Raw genomic sequence first — 10,610 nt, 5'->3', positions numbered from 1 at the left:
CTATATGACACTTTTTATGTCCCTTGACGTTGTGTCAAATGAAGACTGAAAGTGGGATAGGATTTAGAAATATGAAGGTTTTCAATTAGGCCTTATTAGCCAAACAAATATGGAGGCTATATAATTAACATGATTCTTTAATCTTTAAGTGGATAAAGGAAAAATGCTTCCCAAATAATACCCTCATGGAAGCTACTAGCAATCCTAAGGATAGTTATGCTTGAAATAAATTTTTCCAAGGGTGCTGTTGGAAATTGCGTAATGGAAAAACTATTAAAGTATAAGATGATCCATGGATTCCTTATCAAGACTGGTTTAAAGTCCTAACGTGGAAGCCTTGGGATTACCACGTGCTTTGGCTTAAGGACCTAATTAATCAGGAATCTAAAAAATGGAATCAAAACATGATTGACAAAACTTTCCTTCCCTATGACAAATAAAAAATAAACCATATTCCTATAGGCAATGATGAGGATGAGGACACTATTATGTTGATGGCTACAGCTGATGGCAACTACACTGTTAAATCAGTGTACCATCATTTCAATACTATAAGTAATACTAATAAAGTTGGCCCCTCTAACTACAATGATAAGGAAAAGGTCTAAAAGAAGTTATGCTCTATAAAGACTCAACCTAGAGCGATGACACTAACTTCGAGAATCCTTAACAATGTAGTGTCTGTTAGGAGTGCTCTACATAAAATTGGGATGAGATGCTATCTTTTCTACTTTAACTGTAAGACTTTCGAGGAAACATATAATCACATATTTCTTAATTGTGAGCGGACTAAGAAAATTTGATTTGGATCCAGGCTTAGCTTTAACCTCAACTATGACAAGGAAGAGAATATAAATAATTGGTTATGGAAAATCTAAAGGACAAAGATAAGGAGACCTTACACTATGTTAGGTCTATTCTCTACGGGATATGGTGGGCTAGGAATAAGAATATCTTTGAGTAAATATATCTCTCTATAGATAATATTATCAACTATACTGGCAATTTGTTCAATCAATAGGGGAGAAAGTGCCAGCAATCACAGACTTAACAAGATAGTAGAAATAAAAAGGATAATAACTATGATGCTAAGAGAAGAAAGATTAAGAGGGAATGTAAAACTTACAGTCAACAAAATAGATCTAAAAATAAGAGCATTATTAAGGCTCAACAACTTCAAGGCATGGGAATGAACCATGTCATAGACGACCTTTGTGGAAAAAGAAGAATTAATAGAAACCACACTATTAGTCAGGTGATGAAATGAAGAGGCTATGAGAATAACAATAAGAAAATACTCACCTCCAGTTGAAAAAACTCAAATGATAAAGGCAAGGGAGCTATGGACAATGGGTAGCCTCAATAGAACATGCAAGAACTGAATGATGATATAAGATCCAATAGTAGAAACAACAACTATGCCATTGATAGGAAAAGTGAAGACCATATAATTACCTTAATAAATGAGCATATTGGGTACAACGACAACAGTACTTGGGGAAATTCCATTCACTATATGGATGAGCATCCTTCCTGCAAAAAGAACCAGGAAATAAAAGATATTACCATAAGAAAAGGAGAGTGGAACACCAACAAGAAGATTAACATGTATGAGAACATAAATAAAATTTGGAGGAGAAATAAAAGTGTTATCTAATAGGAGGGGTTCAATGGCTATCTCGAAGACATGATCCAAAAGCACAACGAAGACAAACTGAAAGAAAACAATAGACTTGAAAAACATCAAAAAGAAAAAAGATAGTATTGACACTAAAGATGAGAAAACTAAGGGAAGGAAGCAACATGGGAGAAACAAAAACAACAAATGCATCAAGAACAATGACCTGCATCAAAGAATGTCATCACCAAGACAAAGAGAAACAACTTAGAAATAAAAAAACACCTCATGCAAATGGAAAACAATGAAAATAATAGCAAAGAGAAACACATACCGATGCAATAGATCCATCATAGAGGCAACTACAAAAAATACAAGGGGATAGAGGATCGTCGTAGTTCATATGAAGTGAAACTGATTGTCAATTGCGGGGGGAACTCTAAAATGAAGCATAAAAAGAATGAGTATGAAGACATGAAAAAAAGAGAGAACATGTATGAGGATTCTACAATGAAAGATGAGAATAGAATTATATTGGGAACAAAAATTAAGAACACTGATAAGGATACATGCAACATCAGTACTGATGCGACGCAAATATGGCAGTCAAGGATGAATGGAAATTTGGAGCAATCTATCAAAACGACAAGGGAGACATTGAAGTTGAGGTCACTTGGAATCAACAAGGCTACCACAATTCCATGACAGCGGAGGTCCAAACAGTGATAAACCCTTTCACAATGGCTATAATGATGGGAAAAAGGAAGATGAAGGTAAACACGGATTATCTAGGGCTAGTGGAGAGAGTGAAAGGGGACATATGCACCGGTGACAAAATCCATCTAGGATACCAAATTCATAATTTGTAAAAATCTTAAACTCATTTGAGATGAAGGATATAAATTTGATAAATTGGGCTGACAACCAAAGACTCGTAGGATGGACCAATTAACTATCACTATGTAAACTAACATAAAGCTTTTTTTGAGCTCGAACCAAATGTAATTTAGAACTTTAAGACTGTTTTTAATTAATTAAGTGGAGTGTTGGCATAAAAAAAGGGTTTTTTACAAAAATAACCCACTTTTTTAAGGAAATTCCCAAAATACCCCTGGTTTCAAAAAAAATCCCAAAATACCTCACTTTTAGGAGGAGTCTCCAATTGAATTGGCGACTCCTCTTAAAACTTGAATGGAGGCGCCAATTGGATTGGCTAGGGCAGGTGCCCTAGCCAATCCAATTGGCGCCCATGTGTAGGTTTTAAGAGGAGTCGCCAATTCAATTGGAGACTCCTCCTAAAATGCATTTTTTGTCTTATAAATAGATGCGTTGTGTGACTAATTGTTCCACATCTCATATAATCATTTGGCTATCATGTTTGGTGTTCGTCGCCGATACGGAAATGTGATTTATGTGAGAGACAAACCTCAAATGCTGATGCTGTTTTGGAACATCACCACGTTCGATCAACTGAAGAGGGAGCTGTATCGTTGGTTAGATGGGAAAATACCAGAAGGGGAAAAAATCAGAAGTATTGAGAGACTTGACAGTATCTTTGGTTGGGTGCGAATGAAGACTGATAAGGATGCTAGGGAAATGATGTTCGGTCGAGACAACATCAATTTGATTGTTTTAATCAGTTAGAAATATTAATGTTTTCAGATGTTTTGTACTGATGTTTGTTGTGAAGCTCGTTGTAATAAGAACTTAATGATATATAATCATTGAATGTTATAGAAATACAATGTTACAAAAAGCTTAAGACCTAGATGATGCTCCTCGATTGGGATAGTTGTTCTTGTTGTGTCCTGGTTAACGACAGATACTACATAATCTTATCATTTTATCTGTGGAATCCATCTCTGTTCTTATATGTGTGTTGTTTGGCATTCCTTTCTTCTTTCCACACATCTCGTCATTGTGCCAAACAATATCACCTTCATATGGAGGCCAGTAATCCTCCATTGGTAGTACTGAGAAGCTTTGAGTATATACATTCATGACGGTGTTGGCCTTGTACACATCAGATAAATGGTTGTAAGCGTCTTGACGAGTATAAGCGCATGCTGCTATGACATGGGAGCAAGGTATGCAGAAGGCCTGGAATTTTCCACAATCGCACCAACTTTTGTTTAGTCTAACAGCGTAGGCTAAATTTGGTCTCCCCTCGTTGTGGCCCATTGTTTCCTGGACGCTGAAATTTTGTCTATGACGGTCAAAGACTGTTACAGCGTGTGTGCTAGGTTTGATGCTCTCCTCTTTCATGACCTTCATGCAACACTCACTGAATACTTTCCCGGACATTAACACTGCACTCCATCTTTCACCTCTGGTTGCGAACATAGAAGCCAACCTATAATAGGTTGATCTTACCAAGGCGGTTATCGGCAGATTTCGAATTCCTTTGAAAACCCCGTTCATGTATTCCACAATGTTTGTTGTCATGTGGCCCCATCGACAACCTCTGTCAAATGCCCTTGTCCACTGCTCTACTGGTATGTTATTTATCCATCTCCCTGCGTCTTCATTAGACAGTCTAATTTCATCATAATAATATTGAAATGACGGTTGAGTTAAAGCATACCCAGCATTCACCACCTTCTTGCGAAGATTCTTATCTTTTATAGCACACATGAAGTTTTGTGCAATGTGTCTGATACAGTAGACATGTGTAGAAGGAGGATCATGCCATCTGTTGTCATGGTTGTTGTAGGCACTCTCAATGGCAGCATGTCTATCAGAAATTAAACAGAGATTGGCTTGTGGAGCCACATGCGTTCTGAGATGTTGAAGAAAGAAACCCCATCCACCAGCCGTTTCACCTTCAACAAGAGCAAAGGCAATGGGAAAGACATTGTTGTTGCCGTCTTGTGCAACCGCCATGAGCAAAGTACCCTTGTATTTTCCGTATAACCAAGTGCCATCAATTTGAATAATAGGTTTGCAGAATGTGAAACCTTTGATGCACGGGTGAAATTCCCAAAAGAGACGGTGAAATATTCTATTACCTGTAGCACAGGTTCCGTCTGGCATCATCGCTGGCACTGTCTCCATAATTGCCACAGTTCCTGGGACATATGTTTTTAGTGCCCATAAAAACCGTGGCAATTCCTTGAATGAATCCTCCCAGTTGCCGAAAACCTGTTCAATAACCATTGTCCTCGCAATCCAGGCTTTCTTGTAAGATGGAGTATAATTATATGTTGTTCTGATATGGGATATAATTATACTCACCTTCACTGATGGGTCTTTATTAACCAACGGCAGAATGTCTTGACATATCAAAGTTGCACTTAGTTTACGGTGATCTTCTTCAATGTTAGTTGCAATGCAACTGTGCGGTGGGTCTATTGAATCGATCTCCCAATAGTCATTTTTCTTCTTGTAAGAAGCAGCCAAATGAAACTTACAAAGCATGTTACGACATTCGATAACATACCTTCTAGAATCAGTGCGTTTCACTGTAAAGTTAGCAGAGTTGTTCATGTGGACTTTTTATAACATATGTGTAATACCCCAAAATTTACCCTTCATTTTTCCTGAAAAAAAAAAAAAAACGAAAAAAAAAAACGAAAAAATAAATAAATTAATTAATTAATTAATTAATTAATTAAATAAATAAATAAAATAAATAAATAAAATATAACAAATTATTTTGGACTTGGGTCTCCCTCATTTGAGCCCATTACCCACGAAAATCAGTCTATAAATACTGAAGTTTCAGTAGAGGAAAACACACTTGGAGTTACACTGGGAGATTCACTAGAGAAAGAAGGAAGAGAAGCAAAACACTCTGAGGTTTCCTTGGAACAAAACCCTGAGGAAAAAGATAGTGAGAGAAAAGCCAACAGAGTTCAGAGCAGCCTCCAAACCCTGAAGGGAACTCAACTTGTAAACCTCACGGGTGCAACTCAATTTCAATCAAGCTCTCCAATCAGGTTTGCCCTATATCCATCATCTTTATGCCTTTTATTTGAATGCTCTAAATGTATGAGGTATTATGGGTGAATTTGATACCTTTTTTGTGAGCCTTTTGTGAATTTTGATGGAATTATTCATGTGGTTACATTTTGATTTAGGGGCAACTCTGGGTTACCCTATTTTGTTTATTCTAACCTGTCTTGTGTTTCCATGGCATTGTTTTCTCTTGATTTCATCCTACTACTCTAACCCTTTGTCGAGTTTTGTGAGGGCTCACATGGCTTTCGCAGAGACACTCGCGTGGTTTCCCACTTTATTTGTGGGATACCCCCTGGAGTTTTATTCTGATTATTCGTGTTGACTGATTTCCTTTGACGGTCCAGCTGGAGACATTTCAGGGTTTCTTACCCCTTTAACTGCTATAGCTTCGGATCTTTATCCGTGTGGTAATTTTTTCCCTTTCTCATACTTTATCGCTTTCTTAGCTGGAAGACCTCGATAGGAGGCAATGTTTGAGCCCCTTGGTGGCATTTTACTTTGAGATACATGTTTTGTGTTTTGTATTCATATCCCTGCAGGTAGCGCGGTTCCTTCGTCAAGGACTGCCTTTTTTCCCTCGAGCATCCCAAACCCTAAAACCCAAAGCAACACGTTTACTCCTTCTACTACAGGCGAGTAAGTCTCCAAAGGTCGAGCATCCGGTAGATTGCGTAGTAACGTTGTTCGTCCAAAACCCAATCCATAACCCCGTAGTTAGCCGAACTACGGCTTGCTCTTTTTCTCATTCCAGATGAGATACGTAGGCATAAGACGCGATGTCTTAGCGAGCACACATCCCCTTAACCCATAGGTCAGCCGAGCTACGAAGACTCTGATTCTCATATTCAGATGAGATACGTATGCAGTGGATGCGACATCCGCGCGAGTCATTTCTCTTAACCTTTTTAGTAAATAAACACATTAGGTAAACCCACACCCTTTAGACGAAAACCACAAAAGTGGATCCCGTAGAGTACTACGGATGCGTAGGGGTGCTAATACCTTCCCTTCGCATAACCGACTCCCGAACCCAAGATTTGGTTGCGAGACCCCGTCTTGTCCTTTCCTTTTTTCGGGTTTACTTCGAGCGTTTCCTTTCCCTCCTTTGGGATGAATAACGCATGGTGGCGACTCTTCTGTCTTTTTCTCTCGCCGGTTGTTTTTTTCGCGCACTGTATTTTTCAGGTTGCGACAGCTGGCGACTCTGCTGGGGAGTTTAAGAAGTTGACCTCTTGCTGGTCCATCTTCCCTAAGCGAGTCCCTCCTAGCTTTTGTAGTTTGTTTGTTTATTGGGTGTTCATGCTTTTGTACAGTTATTTATTTACCTGCTTTACCTTATTGCATTGTGTACATATCATTGTTGTTTCTGTTGGCTGGCTGCTTGGTGATATTTGTGAGATGAGTTCTATACCCGAACTCGAGTGCACTTAAGATAGGAGAATGGCATAGTCCTGTCAACTTGTGTGGAGTATTCCTTAGCGAGTTGACTTGCAAGCCTATTCACTTGGTGGAGGTCATGTTGAGATCAATAATGTCACATAAGTAAGTTGTGGTTAGACATTACTTGTTCCAATATAGACCTAAGAAGCCAAGGACCTTAGTTTACCTAACCCATCTTGGCCTATTCGTAGGACGTAGTGCGAAAGTCGTTCAAATGTAAGATTTGATACGATTGTTACGCGATACTACACTCATAAGAGTCTCTCTTGAGAATATTGTTGGAATACGAGTAGTCGTTCCTCTAATAATATCCGAAAGATGGGATTATGACTATGGGAACCTTTTTGTAGAACATGTTTGGCAGGTTTAAACCTTAGTACACTCCTTTTGGGTGGTTCTTAAGCTAAACTCCATGCTCGTGACTTGCGACAAACCCTTGATTCATGGTTGATCCGATCAGGTATCCTTAATATCAATGAATTCCGGGTGTTGATAAGGTGTAAACCATAATCCGCCAAAATGGGTGGTTGATATTAAGGATAACATGATCCATCCCATGACCTTTGTTTGGTGTACTCTTAATTTCTCTCCAGACAGTGCAACCTGACAGATGTTCAAGCAGATATAGCAATCCTGATTGACATACCACTGCATTGCATTCACATCATCACATCATTTGCATTCATATCATTTAACACATGTTTATCCTTTTCAAGGGGGGTTTAAATCTTCTTCTTGATTCTAGTCGGGGTTTTCTTCTTACGCTGTTTATCAAATGTGAGACTGGAATCAAGGAGGTAGAATACCTTTTGGAATTGATAAACATGTCATTGCATTTGCATAGTCATCCGCATGTCTTGCATAACAGGTACCGCCACAGTGTTCTCAGTTTGTTTGGTGTCCCACTAGCAGGATAGCTGACTCAGGCATTCATCGATACGGTACCCGAAGGAATCAACAGAGAGCAATGGAGAGCCTACAAGCAGAGCTCGCCGAGATGAAGATTCGCATGAATCAATTCATGGATTTGGTTCAAGGGGTGGCTCAAGGACAGCAGGAGCTTAGATTGTTGGTACAGAGGGATCCCCCTATTACTCAACCGAGACGTTGGCTGATCCTCCAGCTGGAGAGGCTAATGGTCCCAATGGACCAGGGCCTATCCCGATCCCGCGTATCAACCTAGATCAACAACCCATTCAGGATGGTCAGGATGATCAGTTCCCTTTGCTTCAGGAAGACTTTGGCATGGACCCCATGTTTAAAAGATTGGAAGAGAGGTTGAAAGCAGTGGAAGGACAGAATCTTCTGGGAGTAGATGTTGCTGACTTGGGGCTGGTCCCAGGTGTGCGAGTGCCACCGAAATTCAAGGTCCCGATATTTGACAAATACAATGGCAGCTCTTGCCCCAAAACTCACGTGCAAGCCTATTTCCGTAAAATGGTTGCATACTCTGATGACGAGAAGCTACTTATGTACTTCTTCCAGGACAGCCTGGCTGGGGCATCCTTGGAATGGTATATGAGGCTGGACAGAGCCCACATCCGTTGCTGGAGGGATTTGGCGGAGGCTTTCGTGAAGCAGTACCAGTATAATGCAGACATGGCTCCGGACAGAACTCAACTTCAGAATCTGTCTCTTAAAAGCAATGAGTGCTTCAGGGAATACGCTCAACGCTGGAGGGATACAGCTTCCCGTGTTCAGCCTCCTATGTTGGAAAAGGAAATGGCCAACATGTTCATGAATACGCTGCCTGGACCTTATCTGGAGCGTCTGGTGGGGTGCAATGCTTCCAACTTTGCTGATGTGGTCTCTACCGGAGAAAGGGTGGAGAATTACCTAAAGACCTATAAGAGCCAAATGGAGTTGGATCCTCATCAGGGGTGAAGAAGCCGTTCATTCAGGGACAGAAGAGGAGAGAAGGGGATGCAAGTGCCATATCTTCTTATCATAACAGGGATAACCGGAGGAATAATTTTCAGAATTATCATCAGCAACTGTATGTTGCGGCGGTGACCATTCCAGCTGCAGCACCACTACAACAACAACAATCACAACGTCAACCAGCTCAGTATCAACAGCAGCAACAACCGGGTAACAGACCCGCTTATCAACAGAGGCAAAGGATGATGGACCGGCGTTTCGACACCCTTCCAATGTCGTACGCTCAGATGCTTTCTAGTCTTCAACAACTACAGCTTGTGCAACTGCGCACTCTGGCTCCTCCTGTTGGTAGACTTCCGGTGGGTTACGACGCCAACGCTAGGTGTAGCTTCCACTCTGGGGCACCTGGCCACAATATTGAGAACTGCAAAGCTTTTAAGCACGTAGTTCAGGATCTCATAGATTCAAAGGCCATCGACCTTGCACCAGCTCCGAATGTCGTTAACAATCCCATGCCCCAGCATGGTGGTGCGAACGTTAATTTGGTAGAGGGAGAAGCCAAGTCCATTAAGGATGTGTTGAAGTTGAAGACTCCATTGTTGGATATCAAAGGATGCTTGCTGAAGGCCGATGTCTTCCCCGGTTGTGGGAAGGGTTGTTTGGATTGTGCTACTCAGGGCGGAGGTTGTTTGAAGCTACAGCAGGGTATCTAGGCCTTGCTCGACAAAGGTATCCTCCAGGTTGAAGATTTGTCTGTCCAAGAGTCTATGGAAGGGGTTGAGGAAGAAGAGTTTGAATATGCTACTGATGAATTCGCAGATGTTGTTCCTACGGTTTCTGTAATCCATAAGGATGTAATTGAACTTGATTCCGATGTTTCGGATGCTTGCATTTCAATGAATGAGATTTCTGAGTACGACTGTGATATTGCTACTATCACTATTTTCAACCCAACCAATCAGATCAGTGTGCCAGAAGCGCAACCCGTGCCACCAGTGCGACGATCTACTATGACCATCACAACCCCTGGTCCTTTACCCTTCACCAGTGAAAGGGCCATTCCGTGGCATTATGGGAGGAATGTATACACCCACGATCATGGGGTGGAACGGCCACTGAAAGTAGAAGAGGGTCAGAAGCCTGAACTTGACGGTCCCACAATGGATAATGTTGGAGGAATCGGGCGATTCACCAGGAGTGGTAGATTGTTCTCACCACCGGTTACCCAAGCTGATAATGCTGATGCTGTGGCGAAAACCAAAGGCAAGCAAGCCGTGAATGGGGATACCTCTGCACCCCAGGGAAGTTCTGAGCCCACTTTTGCAAAGGATGTGGACGAGCTTCTGAGAATCATAAAGAAAAGCGATTACAAGGTAGTCGATCAGTTGATTCAGACTCCGTCCAAGATATCCATTCTCTCACTCCTGTTGTGTTCGGAGGCGCACAGGGAGGCACTTCTGAAGGTTCTTAATGCCGCATATGTGCCTCAGGAGATCTCGGTAAACCAACTAGAAGGGATCGTTGCAAATGTTCATATAGGCAACGGGTTGGGTTTTACCGATTCTGACTTGACACCAGCCGGACGCAATCATAACAAGGCTCTGCGCATCTCGATGGAATGCAGAGACACCGTGCTATCGCATGTTCTGGTGGATACAGGCTCCTCTCTCAATGTGCTACCCAAGAGAGCCCTGTCGAAGTTAGAAGTAGA

Source organism: Lathyrus oleraceus, chromosome 1, assembly GCF_024323335.1.
Source record: "Lathyrus oleraceus cultivar Zhongwan6 chromosome 1, CAAS_Psat_ZW6_1.0, whole genome shotgun sequence".
Taxonomy (NCBI): Eukaryota; Viridiplantae; Streptophyta; class Magnoliopsida; order Fabales; family Fabaceae; genus Lathyrus; species Lathyrus oleraceus.
The sequence above is the reverse complement of the archived record's forward strand: the minus strand, read 5'-3'. Positions refer to the sequence as shown.